Source organism: Haemaphysalis longicornis, unplaced genomic scaffold (assembly GCF_048455015.1).
Source record: "Haemaphysalis longicornis isolate Haplotype H1 unplaced genomic scaffold, Haemaphysalis longicornis Haplotype H1 scaffold_1, whole genome shotgun sequence".
NCBI classification, from domain to species: domain Eukaryota; kingdom Metazoa; phylum Arthropoda; class Arachnida; order Ixodida; family Ixodidae; genus Haemaphysalis; species Haemaphysalis longicornis.
The window spans coordinates 379,788,102-379,808,949 of NW_027526203.1; the positions used below are offsets into that span (position 1 = coordinate 379,788,102).

The following is a 20,848-nucleotide window of genomic DNA, read 5'->3' on the forward strand; positions in this document are numbered from 1 at the left end:
TGAGCTTGTCTTTCATTGGCCGATCACCAATAAATGACAATTGTCATTTACTGGTTGCCTGCGTTGATTATCGGATTTGGCTCTGTCATTGTGATTAACTAAGACCGACAAGTCGTCAAATGTGAGTTTGCAGTGCTTTTAATTCAAATACGATACTTCCGCAAACAAAATCACTCTATAGTATTTCTGTGTCGACCAATCAGAGACGGCGTAACATGGCGTGCTAGTCCTAGCAAGATGTACAATGTAAGCGACCAAAGCCGACTCAAACTTGACAAAAATCGCCTGCGAATGTAGTTTGTTTCACTAGCGTAACGAAGGTAAGTGTTTCAGTCTTTCCACGAACTATGCCTGTGTAGACCGAGCACTCTCGATTGGTCGAAATTGCTCGGTATCTAGGTTTAATTGGAGGATAAGTCCGAGCCGATTATCATTTGGTAAAAGTGATCATGAATTGGGTAGCTGAAGATGGGCCTAAAATGGCGTTCAAAGAAAACTTGTGGTCATTGTTCTGGTGCATTTATGGGAATAATCCGGCTGCGGTCGCGTCTCGTACTTGTACTTTGTGAGCGCTTAGCCCCGGAGAAAGGTGAGGAGGGGTGGCCAGGGCCACTTGGTCGAAATGTCAGTGCGGACTGCCGAGCGGTCTTCGTTGTCACTGTCGTGGTATCGAGCGAAAGCGGGAAAGGTCCGCGTACGCTGGTCGCCTCTGAACGAGCTCAAGGCTCCCTAATGATCTTCTCGTTAGGCTTAACGCTAATCAAAGGCTGACCGCTGTGCATGTTGTTCCGTGTCTTGACGTGGACGCGTGCGGCTTTCCGTTCACCCGGAGAAAGCCAGAATGCCGGACGCGGCCTCGCGTCGCTCGCATCGCTCGGCTGCTCGATGAGCACGCCTGACATATTTGCTCGCTTTGGAGACCTTCCAGCCGGCGCATAGCCCGCATGTTTTGCCGATTGAATTGGTGCCGGTGTATTGGCGCCTCCGATGGACACTTGCCCCAGACTGCAATTTGAGCCCGCTGGGAGCGAGCAGCAGCGAGCCGTGGTACTGCGGCCTCCCGCTGCCCGTTTCGCCTTCGTTCGCGTTCCGCTCGCGAGAAAGCTTTTCGAGAGCTAGCATTCGTGTTTCCCCTTTCTAACTGTGGCTTGGCCGACGCGGTTGTGCCCCTGTTTATTTTATTTTTTTTCGCCGAGTTTTAGTCTGAGACAACTGTCCGCTCCCCGTCGTGGTGGTCCCACCGCCCCGTGCCATTTGCGCGTGTCCTTAATTAGGACCAGCGAAAATACTTCGTGTTGCTTCTCAGGACGCTCGTGTACGCGCGATTTAGGCCCAAATATAAAACCTTTTTTGGTCTCAAATATTCTCTAGCCCTACACTACTGCGCGGCTCGTAACCTGAGTGTAGCACTTGCGCCCAAAATCCCAAATTGAACTCTTTAAAAACCGAGTTATTTGTATATTTTGTGGTTTTTTGTCTTGCCAAATGCTTACTAACTTGATGTGGTAACAGAGTTTGTTACTGAAGCGGAGGGACATCAGATCTAGTTTCGAGTCAGGTTCTGAGAGGTCTTTTTTTTTAGTATCTGTGCCGTGGCGAAATCTCTGCACTGTGAAGTATATTCCATTTGAAAGACTTGAAAAGTGTAAATCATTCAGCAATATTTCAGTAAAAAATGCTTTTTGCGAGCCGACAACGCACATGGCGAAGCAAACGATCAGTGACCCTGCTTTGGTCTAAGGATACAGTTGTTGCTGCACAACTGCAATTTGAGTCGGAAGTATAGCTTTGTGGACTGGAACCAGGCCTCATTCTGAGATTCATAAAAGCAGGTAGGTTGTAGCCAACTCCAAACAAATTGGAGTAAGGAATTTCACTTGCCCCGGCTGCAGTTTGAAAAGGCTGATACAAACTTCAAGCAGATGGTAGCTACACCCGCCGTGTAGCTGTGTAGCTTCAGAGCTGTGCAGAAATTGATCAAGGAAAGAGAAGGTGGAAAGTGCAAAAAATTGTCTCGGGCGAGTGTAGAATTATTCAGTGTGCCATAGCAACCAGTTTTTCTTTTTTGTGGTTTGAAACACAATGTGTTTTGATAATAGTGATTAAAGAATACATGTGCTTATGCATCCAAATTATTTTAGATGGCTTACTTTTTCTTATATATTGCCTGTAGCAGCCATAAACAAAATTGCTTGATTTCTTTGCTGTAAACAGCACAAAAAAGGCTGTTGAAAGTATTAAAGCTGTGAATTTTAGACTGATCATTTTATGTTGGTGTCGTTTTCGAGGCTGCTTTTTTTCCTTTCTCAAATGCATGGGAGAGAGAGACCCATTACCTTATGCTCGGTTGTGTGTGTGCACAGGTGCCAAATGTGTATTCAGTAGCAGCCGGAAGAGCAGCAGTTTTTTTTGGTTCTGGGTTTGGACCATCTTTATTGCTGTTTCGGCGAAGTTGTGCATTGGGAATCTATTAGAATACATGCAGACATGCTGAAGTTCTTGTGTAGAGGTAATAGCTAACTAGTTAGCCAAAGCAATAGCTGGTTGCCTGTGTGTGTGTGTGTGTGCACGTGGGCATGTATATATTCCACAAGGTTGTGCTTTGCAAGTGAACTGGGAATGCCAAATTGTATAATTTCCCAAATTCATTTAAATGTTGGAGGCTTTTGTGTACAGCGTCCGGGGTTACAATGATGAGTTTGATATATTAGTTATGTGGGTGCCCTCATGGGCAGCGCACAAGTTTGTTGGCAAAGTGCCAGCACGAGGTCCTGCTGGGAGGACCATGTGACCTGTTTTAGCAATAGTTATGTTTCTAATGGTGCAGATACTGTGGACGCAAAACAATATAGATGGGTGCAGACATAGTGAAAGGCCGTGACGGGCGGCTCAGCTGTGTTTCATTCTGTTGCCTTTGATAGTGCCATATGTGGGCTGTAAATATAAGTTAGCCTAGAGCTTAGTTTTTCGATTCTTGTGTGCTTTGACAGTACCGCTCCACACACACGTCCAGCAATAATGCAAAGCCATGTCCTGCACTTTTGTCCGTGGAACATTTGTAGCTCAGCCCAGGCACAGCTGTGACAGCGAGGCACCGAGTGCGTTGTTCTTGCTTTAGGAAGCGGACGTTGCGCTGCCCCGCTCCAACAGCTGCTCGGAAATTGTGCTTCTATACGTCAGGATTGAAATGATGTGCAAGAACATTGCAAACAGTATAGCACAATGTGTCTGATGTATAGCGCTGCTCCAGTCGTTCTACTGGAGTGTTCCCAATTTTACTTTGCTGAGTTTTTTATGTTATGCGGGAAATTTGAATGGATGTCACAAATGGGACATCTGCCGATACAACTTGCCAAAAACCTCAGCACCGTGTTATGTGCCAGTGCGGATGCCATGAGGATGGGGCCTACACACAAGCATCTGGTCCTGTAGCATTATTTGTATTGAGCAGTAAGGCCGCGGTGGAATATCATGTCCCGCCCATGCTTTTCTGAAAATTCTGGGCAGGTACAGGTAGGAGCATAGAGCCTGGCACTGCAGAGTTCTGTTCAATTAGAAGTTTAATGGGCTCAGCTGACGTGACACGGTGTGCTTGTATTGCTCTTGTGCGATGTCGGGGAAAGGCTAGTTCATTAAGACAGAAGCTGAATTCATGCTGCATAAGTGTAAGTTGCTGAGTACAAGTAGCCTATGCGGTTGTCTGATTCTCGTGCTCCTCTGTGTAACCTGTGCACCATGAAATCAGATTTCATTCTATGGTTGCTGGAGGTAGCAACTGCTTTTCAGGGCGTTGGAAACTACCTTGAAAGAATACCTTTAAACTTCACAAGACAGCAGCTAAAGCCTGCCAGACGTTAAAGCAAGCTTTTGGCCACAAAGCCAAGTACCTATTGCAAACTTGTGACTTGTGTCAGAAATGGACGGACATTTGCTGAAGGGTTCATATGGTGTCCTTAGCACCATGAATGAAAATTGTATCTAAGAGTTAAAACCTGCAACACTACCACCGGTTTAGGACACAGAGGCTGAACATGAAGGAACATTTCTCAGTCATGGTGCAATCGTGACAAACATTGCGTAACATTTGGGACGATGCCTGGCATTCGTAAAAAGAGTTGTAAATTCGATGTGGCAGAATTCCCTTTGCTGCTAATGGATGCATATCTATAACCATTAAAGTAGGTTTGGTTCTTTGTGAACATGGACCAGTCTATCCTGAACCCACTCTCTCGATGCTGTTTTCTGTTTATTTTCTTTCTGCCAGTATTTAGCCTAAGAGCAGAAAATGCTGGATATATTTAGTAAGCTGGCAAAGTGGGACCTCTACTGTCATGTTGGAATCGATGCTGATGGGCATTGATCATGGGCAGTGCTGATGGACAAAGAAAGCTGAAAGTAGCATCTCGGCACATATGGTGGCATGCTCGGTAGAGTCAGTCAAAGGAAAATTTCATCTGTAGGACTTCATTAGGCCATGGGCTCTACTGGTGGTTGGCTTAGCTGTGACATGTTCCACCTGAGTAAACCAGGCTGACCACGGGGGGTGCGCAACTGAGTAGGACCGAGTGTAGGTGGGATGAGGTGAAGTCTGTGCATTTTTGGTTGGTATCCCAGAGGAGATCGGAGGGGGGTCTGATTCAGGCTTGCAGGCTGGAGGGTCTGACGTTTGAAAACAAAAACGCTGAGCTTGGGTGGGTGTGAAGGGCATATTGGTCTCAGGTTGGCCTGAGAAATACTACTCGTGGGAAGAGCTGAGTAGAACTGGAGCAGTTGCTTGAGGATATCTTTAGCGTGATCGGGACCCTCTGCAGGAGGGCAAATTATCAAGTGCTTAAAACTAAGCATAAACACAATATAGATAGCCTGGGTGGAAGTGTGCTGTCTTTCGTCTTTGCCGTGGGGGACGCAGAATGGGTATAACTGATTTGGTGTCCTAGTGGTCTAATAATATCAACATCCCGGAAGATAGGAACAGTTGAGCTGTGAATGTGGAATGTCTGGCAATGTTTTGTTACTTTTTACTATCTGCATTTATCTCTCAGCAGTTGCTATCCTTCCTTTGAGTTTTCTGGGGCCCCTGCTGGTGGTATATTGTGGGTGTTAAATTGCTAGGTATGTTATGTACAGGCATGGGTTAAATAGGTGGAGTTTAAATCGGAAAGTTGCACATAGAAGAAATGTTTTGGTGGGTGTAGCGAACCATGCCTAAGTAGGAATGTTTCTTGCAGGGTTCATAGCATTTCCATTTTGACATTACCCTGTAACAAGGGAGTCGTCTTGAGGTTCATTGACCTATAGAAGTGCTTTGCTTGGAATGCCATGCATGGAACCATTTCGATTAGAACAAATTAAAAACATTTGGTTTTCTGTATGCTGCCTAACTTGGAGTGCTGCTCAGGTGAATCTACAGTATTGTGGCTAGTGTTTTTTTATTCTTTCAGGCAAGTGATAGGAAAAAGACATGTGGCACTTAAAAGAATTTGTCACAGCACAGCTGGCAAAAAGCAATTCTGTCCTGGCATTTCAACAGATGGCCATTTGTGTGGCACATCAATACAAGCAAAGCACTATTTCTTTGCAAAACATCATATAAGGATAATCTGGGAAGAAAGATTACAAATATTTGTATTTGTGCTCTAAAATATTCACTAAACTAAGGTAAGTTTGGCTCTGTACATTGAGCTTTAGGTGCATATACATTCATGGCAGAGTTTTGAACCTAAAGTCACCAGCTTGTAGCACAACCTCTTTGACTCTTGTCGAAGCTGTAAAAGCGTACGGTACGTCTTGTCCATACGACCTGGCCCTGGGATGAAAAGCTTGGAGGTTCGTTCATTCACTGCTGTTAAAGGGGCCAAGCAGACAATATACAAGTTTGTTTTGAAGTATTTGGTGTTTTATAGTGCCCCCAGCGCTTGCCTGGCAGAAAAGGATGCTTTATTCACTGAGAAATTAATAAATTTAAGTTAAAATTTTGATTCTCCCACCAAATCGTGTTTTGTGAAGTTTGTGATGACGTAATCAGGACAGGTCCTCAAATGAACGTTAGTGCGCTGTTTAGTTTGCAGCATATTGTGGAGTACCTTGTTTACCATCAGTCCTCCCAGATGGCGCCACCATAGTATGCCACACCGCTGTCCACCCTCGCTTTGTTTCTGACTGTATTTGCACTTGGCTTGTTTTTGTTACAGTTGGTGGTGGCCATTTTGTGAAACATTGCTTATGCTCGACAAACAGGGTCACGTAAGACAGTGTTGTTTGAGACAACCCCAAAGCACCGGACTGTTGTGCAGCTATAACAAGCGTAGTGCGTGCAGTACTAACAGCAGTATCCACTGGTGCTTCTATGTTTACGTGTACTTTCGTAAGTTCCATTGTTTACTCCACCATTCTTACTGCTATAAAATGTATATGCATTAGATTTAAGTGAAAATAGCTCGCTCTGCAAGCTTATAAGCCCTGCCGAACTTGCGTTTGCCGGCCTCAGCGAATCGCACAGCGGTGCCTATTACGGCATAGGTTCTAGTGCGGGAAATGAGCTCGTGAGCCGCATGGCTATTTCTTTTTTTTCCTAATTATGTAGCTTATTTGAGCGAAGTTTACATTAAAAGTGGTGTCATATCAGTATGATTCTAATAAGGCAGTCTTTCGAATGAACCAAACTTGTGTTTTGCCTGCATGGCCCCTATAAATAACCAGTATTATGCTTTAACTATGCTGGTGTGCAGTTTCCAGTATTTTTTTGGTTTCATTGTCATATCTTTAATGGACGATTGGGCGAGTTGGTACATTATGCCTAGTAGCAGTGCAAACACGACACAAGAAGGTGTGTTCGTGCCCCTTCCTCTTTTTTTGTCGGGTCGGTTGCGCTGTTACTAGTCATATTTTCACACATTCGCTCATGTAAACAAATAGAGTATTTTTGTGGCAAAAATAAGCTTTTTTTTTTTTGTGGTGAAAATAAACATGCTGGGTGCATTTCTGAATGCCTGTAATTAGAGAAATGTCTTGTTTAGATGGAGATAATGGCTCTAATAGGGTGTATGCACTGGCCACTCGGTCGCCTACCCCACTTGTTCGGTTGAACGCAGGCAATTGGACGGTGGCGCGGGTACCGCAGTTTCGTTCGTGCTTGCTTGGTGTCATCCCTGTGCGCTAATATTTCTTATTTTTTGCATTGCCTCAAACGAATGTGGCTGAAGTTAAGAAAATGTATCCATCCAGGCCTGCGGCGATATTTCATGTGGTGATTGCGTGTGAGATGAGGCGCTGGTGTTGCCATGCCACCCAGGCCTGTGGTGCGCTTTTTAGTGGAGCGTGAGACGGTGATGTGCTCTGGCGACAGTGTTTTGATCTGTTGTATGCATCCTCAGGCTGAACTCCCAATGAGATATTATGCAATAGGTCTGGGTGTAAACGATCGCTAGGTATGTACTTGTTTAAAATTAGGTGCGGTGGCAACGACCCGCTGACTTGGGGTGGTGATGATTCCAGCGATGAATTTCAAGGTTTTTTTTTTTGTGTGCGTGTGTGCAGACGAAGCAGAAATTAGAAATAGAACAAGCTCGTGGAACATTCTTGGTCTCTAGGGAACCATCAAAGGGGAAAAAATCGTTGGAAGCCCGCAATTACCTTGTGAGTGGCCTTGTTCAGCACATTCTCCTCAAAGCCCTCAAAGTAGCTCAGGTTGAGCATGGGAACCCAATTTGGTTCGTCTGAACTATAAGGTATGCTGGCTGGCCTTAATAGTGCAAATTTCAAGCACAATATCAGGCCATGTTACGGGCCGAGAGATGGAAGTTTCAACGCCACATCGTCCTTACCTGCAGTGACATGCACACCACAGATTTTGCACTGATTCGTGCCATCATTGATACCGTCTCTGTAAATTTGTTGTGTGCAGCCAGACTTCCTTCTCACACTTCGGAACAGCAAGGGACCCGGCGCGCCTGAAGCCTTCGTTGTGCAGCCCGTTTTCCACTGATCAGATGAGAAAAAGATAATGAAAATTAACCTGGGGCTTTAACATGAAAAAATGGTTTTGAGTAGCTGAGAAACATCAGAGATTTTAAAATTATTTCGTTCTCTTGGTGCTTTCTAGAGTGGAAAGGTGGAGCTTTGGAGCCTTCGCTGGCAAAATACTGTTGTCATTGCAGTAGAAGTCTCGTTATGTGTGACAGCATAGTTCACGGGTGAGCATGCACTTGCTTCAAGCAGGTGCTGCTGCCTTCAAACCGCTGGTTGTGCGCCACCTGTGTTCACTGATATGACAGTAGTCTACTTGTTGACGTTGGATTGCTGATGATGTGTTCCACATTCTCCTGCACTTTATAGGAGGCAAAAACCGACCAACACCAGGTGTTTGTTTTAAAGGGGCCCTGAAAGGCGTTTTGAGCACACTTAATTGACTAGCGCAATCGTTAGATTGGGTCGTCAACATCATCTGTGCCAAGTATTACTCTTTTACGCGCAGCGGAAAGCTCACACTTTTGTTGTAAAGTTTGTCGCTTTTTTCTCACCCTTTCCTTCGTGTTTTTGGACGCCGCCATCTTCACATGTCTACATCATCGATTCCCAGATGTTCGTCATGAGCTAGACATCCTGCTATTGGGCGGCTTTTTCACGCACTTCCGGCAAAGAGATGAGTCGTCTGCTCAGCGTCGGCTCGCCGGCTGATCTGCCAGCGGAGTGCCGGAGTGCTTGGACATTTTACGACAAACGAAACAAGTGTAAACAAACGCTTAACCGTTTGTATGAATGCAACAGGGCCATAACACGACATGAATATTCTCTTACTTGAGTACGTTCCATAAAGAAAGCGCTGAAGCCCCGTGGCACTTCTTTCTTGCAATCGCAGATAACGCCCTGAGCCGAATGCCCGGGTTTGACGCATACATTTTATTCAACTTCCAAACAATCCAGAGATGCGTTTCGAACGAACACAACGTCACCACATGCGTTGCAAGTCCGAACCGCGATTGACAGAAGATGGGTTGCCTTCTCCTGCCCCTCGTAAATTCGGCACTCACCTCGCGCGCGGTTTGCGGGGACGAACAGCAAGTCACTTAACTCTGGCGCACAAGCCGAGATGGCTTTTAGCCACGCACACTGCACATACCCCATGCAAGGTTGAGTCGTACGCCGCTTGAGAAAGATAATCCAGACCTTGGGAAGCACTATCCACCCGCAGAAGCACAACGTCGCATTTCATCGCGAAACAAAGGCGTCCACAACACACACACCATGGCCTCCTGTAATGCCTAACGCATCTCGCACTTCCAAATAGGAGTGAGTAGTATGCCTGCAGTGCCCATATGCCGCGAGGTGGGGCCCCAAGCTGAACCGGGATCGCGCAACCGTAACTGACTTCTAGAGCGGTTTGTGCCTTGTTGCCAGGGCAACCGATGTTTGATATTGTCAAAGAATGGTGCTCGCTCCAGCGCTAGAAAGCTCAGAGCCGCGGTGGAGCATGTTTTGCCAACGTTGCCGCTCTCCACCACGCGTCGCCCCAAGCTGAACTGGCGTTTTGTGCACGGGTTCTGTATCGGTTCAAAATGTCTTTTTCACATGCCGCCGGCAGGAATTACCACCGCCACAAAATAAGACCCGGCACCAGCGGGGCCACATCTGATACGGCGCTTTTTGGATAAACAGTGCGCTGTGCATCCAAGGGAGCGAGCGCAGGATCCTCCCCGTGCGGCTGCGAGTTCGCCGCCGATAATAAGTCGCGTGCCGCCGATAGCAAAGTTCTGCAGCAACGTACACCGCGAAAGGGCAAGGCCAGGCCGCCGCACACATAAGGCCAGATTTTTCGTTCGCTTTTCCAGCCTTGAGCGGAGTGCGAGATTCATGGTGTCAACAAAGCTTGCCCGTAGAAGACGGCTGTGTGAGCAGCGCAATAGCGGAAGTACGTCACCGCCGGGGAGCGCAGCATCATGGGAGGGAAGGCTCGCTCGCCGTCAGCAGCGGAGAGTAAGTTGAAAGGAGGAGGAAACGCGGCGCGACGATAATGCGCGGTTTTTGATTTCCGATTTCTCAGCTAATACTCATCGCTTCAACAAAATTCTTGCGGGAGGAGATTGCTAATACATTGCTTTATTTGGTTACATGTACATCCACGCATCGGCGGAAGGTATTTCAGGACCCCTTTAAAAGGCAGAATTGGCACTGGAGTTAGTCCGTGACACTTGTGAAGTGGTGACGGGTAAGGCATTTGCACTGACTTCGAACAGCAAATCAAATTCCGAGCATTGTGGGAAGTCATTGAGACATACTACAATCACCATAATGCACTGGTCATATTGTCCTTGAATAAATCATCTCACTGGAACTTTCATTTTTTTATGTAAATATCTTTGCAAAGCTCATGACCTACCTATGATCATTAAATTCATGCTTAATTGTAGGTTGAGGGGCAACTTAGTCGTTATGTTCCTCGATTTCGGAAAAGGCAGTGAATCGATTGATTGATGAATTGTAGGGTTTAACGCGCCGACGCAACGGCTCGCCGTAGTGGAGGGCTCCAGATTAATTTTGACCACCTGGGGATCTTTAACGTGCGCCGAAATCTCACACAGGCGTTTTTGCTTTTTGCCTCCATCAGAAAAGCGGCTGCCGCGGCCGGGTATCGAACACGCGACCTCGTTTATCGAATGTATGTATCGAAATATAGGGCCTTTACAGCGTCTACTTTGGTGTCTTGAGGGATCAGCTGGGAAAAATCCCACCAAAGGCGCATACCCAATGAAGCACGCACATTTGCATGCACAGAACGGTACAAACCCACAGGGGGGAATTGTCCAATGCTTGGTGATGAAGCAGCTTGTCAACAAAAGTCAATTTTGTAATAACACATATGCTGATAACAAAAAAGGGATATATCACCACAGTATCATCAAATTTGTTAACATTAGGGGCACCAAATGTCAAAAATTGATGCCGAAATTTGCAGCAGCTGCGGATGGTTCCTTGTTTTTTTGTGTGTATTTTAGAAGGGCAGCTTTGGGGGAGGCATTTCTGTTTTGATGAACCATTGCCCCTGGTTGATGGTTAAAAATTCGTGGTGCAGCTCCTAAACTGCAGCCCTAAATGAAGTTTTTACTTGAAGCTGTACCTGGAGAAAAAAATGGCTGCTCTTCATGTTACAGCCCAAGAGAGATGCAGTGGTGAAAGCCGATGGGGTGCCTATCATATGGAACTGCTGTGGTATATCGCCGTTGCAGTAAGCTCTAAATATCAGTGAACAGTTAGGGAGTTACCTTGCGGGAACCCAATGAAGATGCTTTTAGAGAAACTAATACAGTTGACTCCCATTAATATGAAGTCCATGGGGACCGCAAAAAACTTCAAATTAACCAAACTTCCAATTAAACATAAAACACAATAACAGCATTGCCATTAGTTTGCAACATGTCTCCCTTCTTGATATTGTTCAGAATCTTGACTTTCGTCACCAGTTGGAGCGTACGACACGGTTCGCCTTGATAGTTGAGGCTTATTGCTAAAATCGAAGCCTGAAGCACCAACCATGCAAACTGCTCAGAGGGCGCTGTGCGCAACAACGAAGGTTGAGGACCTGAAAAAAGAGAGGTGCATATGCTGGCGCGAGTCTTAACTGACCTGCCGCTTTATCGACTGTGCGCTGCCTCAGTTGCAATGGTGTTGACATAGTGCAGAGCACTGCCGTATTTTTGTGCTTCAAAATTTTGGATTTTCTAGAGAAAAGACGGTCACCTCGATGTATTTTTTTCGGAATAAGTTCTAATTAACTGATATAATTGGTTTTAGTTTTGAATTATCGAGCGATTTCTTCTATTGAATTGCATTTGAAATTTGTGGGACCAGAACATCACTTCCAATTAACCAAAAATTCCAATTAAGCAACTTCGAATTATCGAGTGTCGACTGTATGAGCAACAGAAATAGAAATGACGAGTGCAGGGTAAGAACACGATCATAGCCAGGAGAGCCTGGCGTTCTTCTGGGCTGTTTTGGAAATAATGGCTCATAGATACGCAGACCCTTTCTAAGTGAGCGGCGTGTTCGTGCAGTGGCATTTCTAACAGCATGGCGCCGCAGTGTTACTTGCTTGGGGGTGGCCTCGTGTGTCCGCTAGTGTGGTGCCAGTTGATTCACTGCATTGCCTGTCCAAAGGGCCAGGTGTAATGTGTTTTGGTTGTGGTAGACACAACAGAACGCAGCACACCTGTTGTTCTCGTAGGATCGTGAAGAGTGTATGCGCGTGCAGTGACTAAAGGCCCATTCACACTTGTGACGAAAGCGAGCGAAAGTGACGGGAATTGGTCCCGACCAGTCGACAAAAACGATCTTCGCGCGACAAAGCGACAGAATTCCCTTCGCTTTCGCTCGCTTTCATCGCAAGTGTGAACGGGCCTTGAGCGTTCCTTTTCTCCAGCGACAATTACAGTAGTGGTGACGGCTTTGAGAACCCCTAATTGCTTTTTTTATTAAAAGGGTGGGAGGGGGCAGGAAAGGATGTCAACTGGATGATTGCATAAAAAGAAATGCTATATTTACTGCAATTTCAAAATTTACTGCAATTTAATTTGTCATACTTTCAATATAAATATAGCTAGGCATATATTAATTTTTTTTATGAATATGTATTCTGATTTTAGCATTGTTGCAAACATTAAGGACATAAAACAACAGACATTAAAAGATAGGCATGAAACGAATCGGAAGAAGAAAAAGTTATGAAGAACAAGTTCTCACATGTACAGGTGACTGACATATGGGGTCCACACGGCAACCATAATTTCAATTCCAATCAAGTTGCGGTTACTTAATCTGATTATAATACACGCAAGTGTACTTGATTTTTTTTCTACTTGATGGTGGTGAAACAGAGACAAGAAACAGCAATAACTAAACCTCCTCACCCAGAGAAAACCTTGGGTGCTTCTGTTGAGAAAGGACTTTTCCGGGCGCACTCTGCAGTATGTGCAAAGTAGGCAAGACACCCATGCCCAAATGCCACCACTTGGAGACAATACAAGGACCCCTCAAAAAGAGGAGAGATAGCTCCCTTAATGTAGTATGAACGATAACCCCCTGAAGTCCTTGTAAATGTAGCCCCAAGCTTACAGAGGAAATCTTGTAAGGAAGTGGACCCAGGAACAATAGGGATGCTTTCGGGCCAACATGCCCCTTCGATGTGCACACAATTGAAGCAACCAATCCTTTTTTTTTTTTTTGGCTAAAACCTGACTTTATCAGTATATTTCAACTTAAACTGGAAATTCTGAATTCTGGATGTAGGGATAACCATGTCGTAGTTAAGCTAAGTGGATTAAATGGCATTGAAACACATTCATAGGCCCATGTGATGTCGTTATGCTGGTTTGTGAGATGGCTTGAGCGGTGAATAGTTTGTTCTCTTCCAAGCTTTGGAAATAAACCAAGGCTCTGGACTTCCACAAAATGTGGGAATAAAGAATATTCTGGGAAAAATTTATTTTGGTGTCCCTGTAAGAACAGGGCAATGTCCATTTTTGCTTTCTTGGGGAGATCTTGCTAGCTCAATGCTTCAACTAGCCACAGCAGAAATGAATGTTTTCAACTGGGCAATCCAGACAAAACTTTACACATCTCGTTGTATAAGGTTTTATTTTGTGTGAGGTGTCATATAAAATGTAATGTTAGTATTTGGTAAGGTTTCTCTTCATTCCCCACATTATTTCCGAAAAATATTATTTATTTATATTTGGTTTTAATTTTTCTTGTGTCGTTTTGTTCCTGAAAATCTATTCCCGGCATAAAGAACGGCATTGCATAGGTTTGGGGTGATGGGTTTTTAATGTTTATGCATTTACCCCTACAAACGCTACTTGGAGTGTGATCATGGTTGCCATTTGTCTCTTCTGAAGCCGTGTCGTAGGCACAAATGACATCCTGCACACTCCCCGAGATGAATGCTATGCCTTCAACCAACTTTTCGAACTACTGCAAGAAACAGGTTATTTCGTGGGAACATTGTTGTTACTACCGTTACCAAATTGTGTTGCCATTTTTTATCTGCCAGCTCTCTACTAGATGCAGGCAAGGCTGAAAAATGTACTTTTTTTTCTAGTGTTCTCACAGCTTCTTACGTTTAACATAGTACCTGAAACGGATGGCCCTACCTTCTCCCTTTAAGGGGGGGGGGGAACAACAATGCAACACTGATCTAAACAAGTGTGACTTGTCTTTGGGAAAATTGGTACAACCTCCCATTGTTAGTACAGGAACGGCCTCGGAGTGAAAGTGTTAATATGATGGAAAATGCATTTAACATGCAGTAAAGAAGAAAAAGGTTAATGTTCGCACTGAACATTTTTTTTTAGCAAGTGCATGCGACACTTATGACATAGATTTTATACCCGCTTCAATCACGGCACACTATCACTAATCCAGGGGATGTTTGGGTAATGCTTTGTAAAAATCTCTCTTGGCTTGTAAGTCAATTTTCTGTCCGGAAAATGCCCACTGTAGAGCAACTCATCTGTTGTGGGCATTCAGGGGAATTGTTGAGAAGCTAGTAGCTTCGGCTTGTGCTGTTTGGGGCTAGTGGCAGGTAGCTATGGAACGTGTGCAAAGTGTGGTGATTGTTATTCTAAACAGGCGGACTTGCTCCCATGTATCCAGTTCAAAAACCTTCCCTTATGCTTTCAGTACGACTGGAGTCCTAAGTGAAGTGTACTGTATTAAGTGAAGTGGTGTGTAGAGGGCAATACAGTTCTTGCCACCTATATTAGAACCCGCTTTCAAACCAGATATGACAACTGCTGTTTAAGCGAAGCATTTGAAGGGGTGGTCTTATTCAAAAAGTATGTGGGGAACAACACTTAGTTTCTAAGGATCCACCTGACAATAGTCACTTACTGGCAAGTTAAACAATTGTGGTTAGCTACTTCATTCCTCTTTCTAATGGGTGGGATGTAATGGCGGTTATGTTTACTATGCTTATTAAAACTCGGTTTGTTTTATTAATGGGATGCTGCCTCTTATTTTAAAGCGAAGCTTTCTTTGCCTCACTAATGGCGTCCAGTGCATGTCAAAACACACTACAGGAAAGCCAGCTTTACACAAGCGCCTCAAGAATAAAAATCCTTCCCATGGTCAGAATCGAACCTGGGTCCCTCGTGTTATGAAGCTGACGTCTATCCGATCGCGCCATTCCTTTAAAGTGAAGCTTTCTTGGTCTCGGTGATGGTGCCTGGCACATGGCAGACTTCACTGTGGCAGAACCTTTGTCTACCACAGCGATCACAAGGCCATACTGTGCAAGTGTAAAGTCGTCGATGCAAGTGGGAACATTTAAAAGGTGAAAGTCAAGGCAGTCTCTTTAATACGTGTCTTCATTCAACTTATTGATTAAGTACTACCCTCAGCGATCACTCCACTGCATTCATTCTTGCATTGACATTGGAACTTGGCCATTTGAATCGCATGCAAGAAAGCGTCACGCTTCAGACATTGTCGTCGTTGGACAGAGGGGTCGTCAATTTTTTTTGTTGTGTGCTGTACGAAACCGGTTTCAGGACTGTTTTTTCAATATCCTGGAAGACAAACTCATGACAGATACCACTGGCCGCTGCATTTTTCCTGCAAGTATGATTGGACATATTGATGCACTGAACAACAATGCATAGTTGTTTTGCTAGAAAGGAAAGCTTTTACCGTGCAACAACAGCACTGTCCCTGCTGTCATACTTATCGACTGTCGAGTCTGGGCTTGGGGTAGCATGCTTTCTCTTTGCGTAGTGCCTGGATTCATATAAATTTATCAGAAGGTAGAGTCCACCAGTAACCTTTAGACATGGTACTTGTTCACTTTTATTGAACTTGCTTTTTTCTGCATCATTTTTGTATACATAAAGTTTGTGTGTGTAAGAAGTACATTCTTTGGTGGTTTAGCTACTGGTGACGGTGTTCTATTGCTTCCAATTGTCAACTTGTCTGGTGAAGCCGTCTAAGCTTATTTTATCAAGGCTGCAAATTCAATCTCTGAAGCTCCAATTTGTGCGTTGCAAGTTGAGTTTTAAGAGATCGGAATTTCATTTTGGATGAACTATGTCTTGGCTTTCTCAGGAGAACTTATTACTTGTGAAAGTTAGGGTGACCACCCGTCCTGCGACGTGCGGACTGTCTTGCAGGGAGTGCTGTTGTCCCGCATCTTGCAAGAGATACCAAAATTTTTGAAAATGTCCGGCATAATACTGAGGTCTCTTGTGGGGGTCTGCCAGCAGAATACCATGTTTTGCGGGGGAATGGGGAGGTGCCAGCGTTATGTCTTGTGAATTGTACATTGACATAACTGGGGAGTGACGTGTTCTATTAGCCAATGCACGATGACACTCCCGCAAGTCTACAAGGAAGCTCAGTGAGTGAACAGCCTCTTCATTGTGGCCCGCATCGTGACACAAGTTACAGGTACACACGGGGGCATGGTGGCTCATTACTGCCGGGAGCATAACGGTAGCCGCTTGGTACCGAGAACTGAGCTGGAAGTCACGGGCCAACCTTTACCTAGTGGCATTACTGAGGGGAGATTTTTGCTTGCACGGATGTATGTGGTGTTGCAGACCCCCCATATTGCAAAAAAGAAAAAGTCTCTCTAAAAGTTATAAAACAAGTTATTGTAGCTAATTTCTCGCTGTGCTATATTAGTGTTCCTCCCCTCCTCCCCCAGTCAGTGTGTCCCACATTTTGCTAGTAGAAAGGTGGTTACCCTAGTGAAAACAGTTTATACGGGCAGGTTCACCATGCTCTGGCTATGCTTGTTTTGTAGTTTTTGTTGGTATGATAAGTTCAACCAGCAGATTTTTGTTGCCCATCAGTGTGTGTGTGTGTGTGTGTGTGTGTGTGTGTGTGTGTGTGTGTGTGTGTGTGTGTGTGTGTGTGTGTGTGTGTGTGTGTGTGTGTGTGTGTGTGTGTGTGTGTGTGTGTGTGTGTGTGTGTGTGTGTGTGTGTGTGTGTGTGTGTGTGTGTGTGTGTGTGTGTGTGTGTGTGTGTGTGTGTGTGTGTGTGTGTGTGTGTGTGTGTGTGTGTGTGTGTGTGTGTGTGTGTGTGTGTGTGTGTGTGTGTGTGTGTGTGTGTGTGTGTGTGTGTGTGTGTGTGTGTGTGTGTGTGTGTGTGTGTGTGTGTGTGTGTGTGTGTGTGTGTGTGTGTGTGTGTGTGTGTGTGTGTGTGTGTGTGTGTGTGTGTGTGTGTGTGTGTGTGTGTGTGTGTGTGTGTGTGTGTGTGTGTGTGTGTGTGTGTGTGTGTGTGTGTGTGTGTGTGTGTGTGTGTGTGTGTGTGTGTGTGTGTGTGTGTGTGTGTGTGTGTGTGTGTGTGTGTGTGTGTGTGTGTGTGTGTGTGTGTGTGTGTGTGTGTGTGTGTGTGTGTGTGTGTGTGTGTGTGTGTGTGTGTGTGTGTGTGTGTGTGTGTGTGTGTGTGTGTGTGTGTGTCATTTCATAATTGTGGGTAGTGTGGCGATTTTTTGAAGACATTTTATTGTAAGCACATGCTGTGTGTGATGACTGATTGCAATTCATAGTACATGACAACTAATTGGCAGCTAATTGTGCTGCAGTCTAGCTCATGTTCCTGATTTGAAAAATATGCGAGCCAGTTGAAAGACGATCTGTGAGATTCTTGTTTGAGTCTTGTTAAAAAAATTCACACCCTGACCTTGGTCATGAGGCTAGAATGTGAATTTTTTTGTCATTTCAGATTTTGAGCTAGGTGGAAACCGTGAAGCATAGGTGCAGGGGCTTGCACAGTCAGGATTTGTACATCAAATTTGATTTTCACATATGGGAGAATGGGTAGTTCTGATTTCTTATAAGTGAAAGTTTAATAAAATTTGATGGGCTGGTTGGGGTTTCACTTTGTATCCACTTGTGCTGATGTGTTGACCTAACTGGATGTAAGACCTTGCATTGCCTGATTTGCGTTATCATATTTATTCAGAAATCTACGTCAAGTGGGGGGTTTAATGCTCTGAAGCTCTACCTGGGCCATGAAGTGTGCCATAGTGGAAGGCCACCAACCGATTAGGACAATGTGAGGATATTTAGCATTTGCCAAAATCTTGTACACGTGGGCCTTTATGTTCTTCGCCTCTGTCAGTACAATGGCCGCCGTGGCAAGATTGAACCCACACCCTCAGTCTGAGCCTCATGCCCTAGCCACTGAACCGGCGGGGTGGATTCATAAGTCAGTGTCAGTGCGAATGAGTATTGTTATTAATCTGTAATTTTATAGATAGGCAGTCGGCAGGCTGTTAGACGGGTTTCTGTTTGCGTGTTGTTACTTTTTCCTCAGGAGCAAGCGTGCCATGGCTTTGGGGATTGTTCATTCTAAGGTGAAAGCCTTGAAGGGGCCATGTAGAAAAAGCACGTTTGTTTTATTCGAAAGATTTAGTGTTTTATAGTGCCCTTAGCACTTGTCTGGCTGCAAAAAATGCTTTATTCCCTGAGAAATTGAAATTTTAAGCTAAAATTTCAATTCTCCCGCTAAATCGTGTGTTTTTGTGACGTCGACAATGACGTATCCAGAGCAGGGCCTTAAAACTAAAGATAGCGGGTTGACCAGAGCTGCTACCATCTCACAAAGCCATTTGGTCATCTTGTTTATCACTTACTTTCATAGATGGCGCTGCAATACCACTGAAGTGCCAGTGTTCGTACTTTGTTTCTGGCCGGACTTATATCCCTTCCGTATTTTTATTAGGGTTAACGCAAATTGTTTCCTGAAATCGAAATTGTTTCCTGAAACTCGACAAACATGGTCATGTATATGACCGTGCCGATTATGTAAGTTGGTTAGTGTTGTCAGACAAGTCCAATGCGTCCGACGGCTGTGTCAGCCGGCGAGGTGCCTCACTAACTGCTTCGGTGTTTATGCGGTCGTTCATAACTTTAATTGTTTATCTGTTCATCCCACAATTCTTACTGCTATAAAGAGAATGTGCCCTAAATTTAAGCGCAAATAGCTCGTTCAGCAAGCTTATAAGCCCTGCCTAATTTGCATTTGCTTTTGCCGGCCTCAGCCAATTGCACAGCTGGGCACATATGATATCATAGGTTCTGTTGTGGGAAATGAGCTAGTGGGTTGCATGGCCATTCCCTTTTTTCCTAATTATGAAGCTTATTTGAATGAAGTTTATTTTAAAAGTGGTGTCAGTATGATTCTAACGAGGCAGTTTTTCGAATGAGCCAAACTTGTTGTGCATGGCCCCTTTAAGTGCCCCATTCTACGAAAAAGCGCCATTGTTGTAGTTGTAGTTGTAGTTGTCCGGGCAGTAAAATGGCCTTCACAGTAAAGATTAGTAAATAAAGAAAAAAACATGGTGTGATCCTGTGTGATTTTAACCTGGGCCCAGGGGTGGAAGGGCTGTGCCATTTGCGCCACGCTGCGCCAATCCGCTTCTTCTTCGCCATCCTGCACCAAAAGGCAGTATTGCACTAAAACTGCGCCCAAGTGTGGTTTTGCAAATTAGTGCCAATTGCATTGCGCCGAGAGTAGTAGAGACTAACATGACATGGTGGGCCCCGGCGTACTCCCTGAAGGTCTAAAATTGAACCACTCACCACAATTTCCTGCTCTCCCACGTGGCGGTGCGGTTTCACGGCGCTTGGGAGTGGCCTTGGGGCGCGGGCAATGAGCAAACTTTGCCCCTGGGTCATCCATGCCAAATGTCCCAGCTGTAAAGTCGACTGTCACTGATTTCTTCAGTGGAAATTGTGGCTCATCCTTGCATAGCCCACAATGCTCCCTCGGAGTATTTTTGTCCAGAAAAGTTTATTTCTTTTTGTAGCAACTCTTTTGTCTCCAGCATTTAAAGCAAACTTAGGTCTGTCAAAAAATTCATAAAAAAAATCACTTCTTTTTCAATTGCATCCATTTTTTCATGGAAATCATTCCGAGGCCCTGGATTGTCCTATGCCGCATTTTGGGAAGATTTTTGCCATTTTTTCCCTTTTTTCCCTTTTTCCTGTATTGACGTTACGAAATACAATTGCAGGGATAGGTAATCGTGAAGCGCGAAACCGCTGGCTCGTGCGTTTTTCGTGAAGGCAGGCGTATGCCGTGCAGAGAAAACACCCTGTAGAACAATGTGGTGAAGTGTTGGTGTACAAATTCAAAAATTTCTTTTTCTGCTAAAACAAAAAAATGTTCCCATTAAACTTTCTGAAATAAACTGCGATGATTTGTACTAGTGAATGCCTTGTATTTGATATTTTTGCTCCGAGCACAGTAATGTGCAATTAAGGGGTTTGATTGATTGATTGAAGCTTTATTCATTATTTTTGAGAGTAACATACGCAAAAACAGTGTTGGACCCAATAGCCAGAGGCTAGTTTTAGGGTCCACAAACAAAATACAATGGCTCTTCGGTCGCATCAAATCGTAGCTTCCTAATTCAGCTGTTCAACAAACATCAAGTGTATACACATATATATGTATATACACATATATATACATACACACACGTACACACATATGCACACATGTATACAGGCGAGGAAGGCTTATACACCGAATACACCGACTATACAAGAAGAACATGTGCTTATGAAGAGTATTCATTGCAAAAAAAAAAAAAAAACACGTTGGTACATATAAAAATACATTCGCACTATATTTACAGCCAACGGAAACCTCGCACGGGCCTCAAAATAAAATAAATGTGGGTTAAGGAGGCTTGCATTTAATACATAGTGTGTGGGAAGAAGACGGAATGAGCAGTAAAGTAGCATAGGCTCCACACTCGTATTATCACTTATTGTTGCTACGTTTCGTTATGAAAGTGTCTTTTCAAGCTGTAACTAATATGGGCCGGGTGAATATGGGCCGGAAA

At 44.6% G+C, this 20,848-nt stretch overlaps 1 protein-coding gene across 7 annotated transcripts in view; it reads left to right on the forward strand.

Moving 5' to 3' along the window:
* Kis (chromodomain helicase DNA binding protein kismet) overlaps positions 1–20,848 on the forward strand; it is a 152,386-nt gene continuing 131,538 nt past the window's right edge. For 5 of the 7 annotated variants that reach the window (XM_077686458.1, XM_077686462.1, XM_077686461.1 and 2 more), the window contains exon 1: positions 155–320. The gene's annotated coding sequence lies outside the window, so the exon portion shown is untranslated. Of the gene's footprint in view, positions 122–151; positions 321–20,848 lie in introns of those variants that run through there. The other 2 variants (XM_077686459.1, XM_077686460.1) reach the window with 2 other exon arrangements.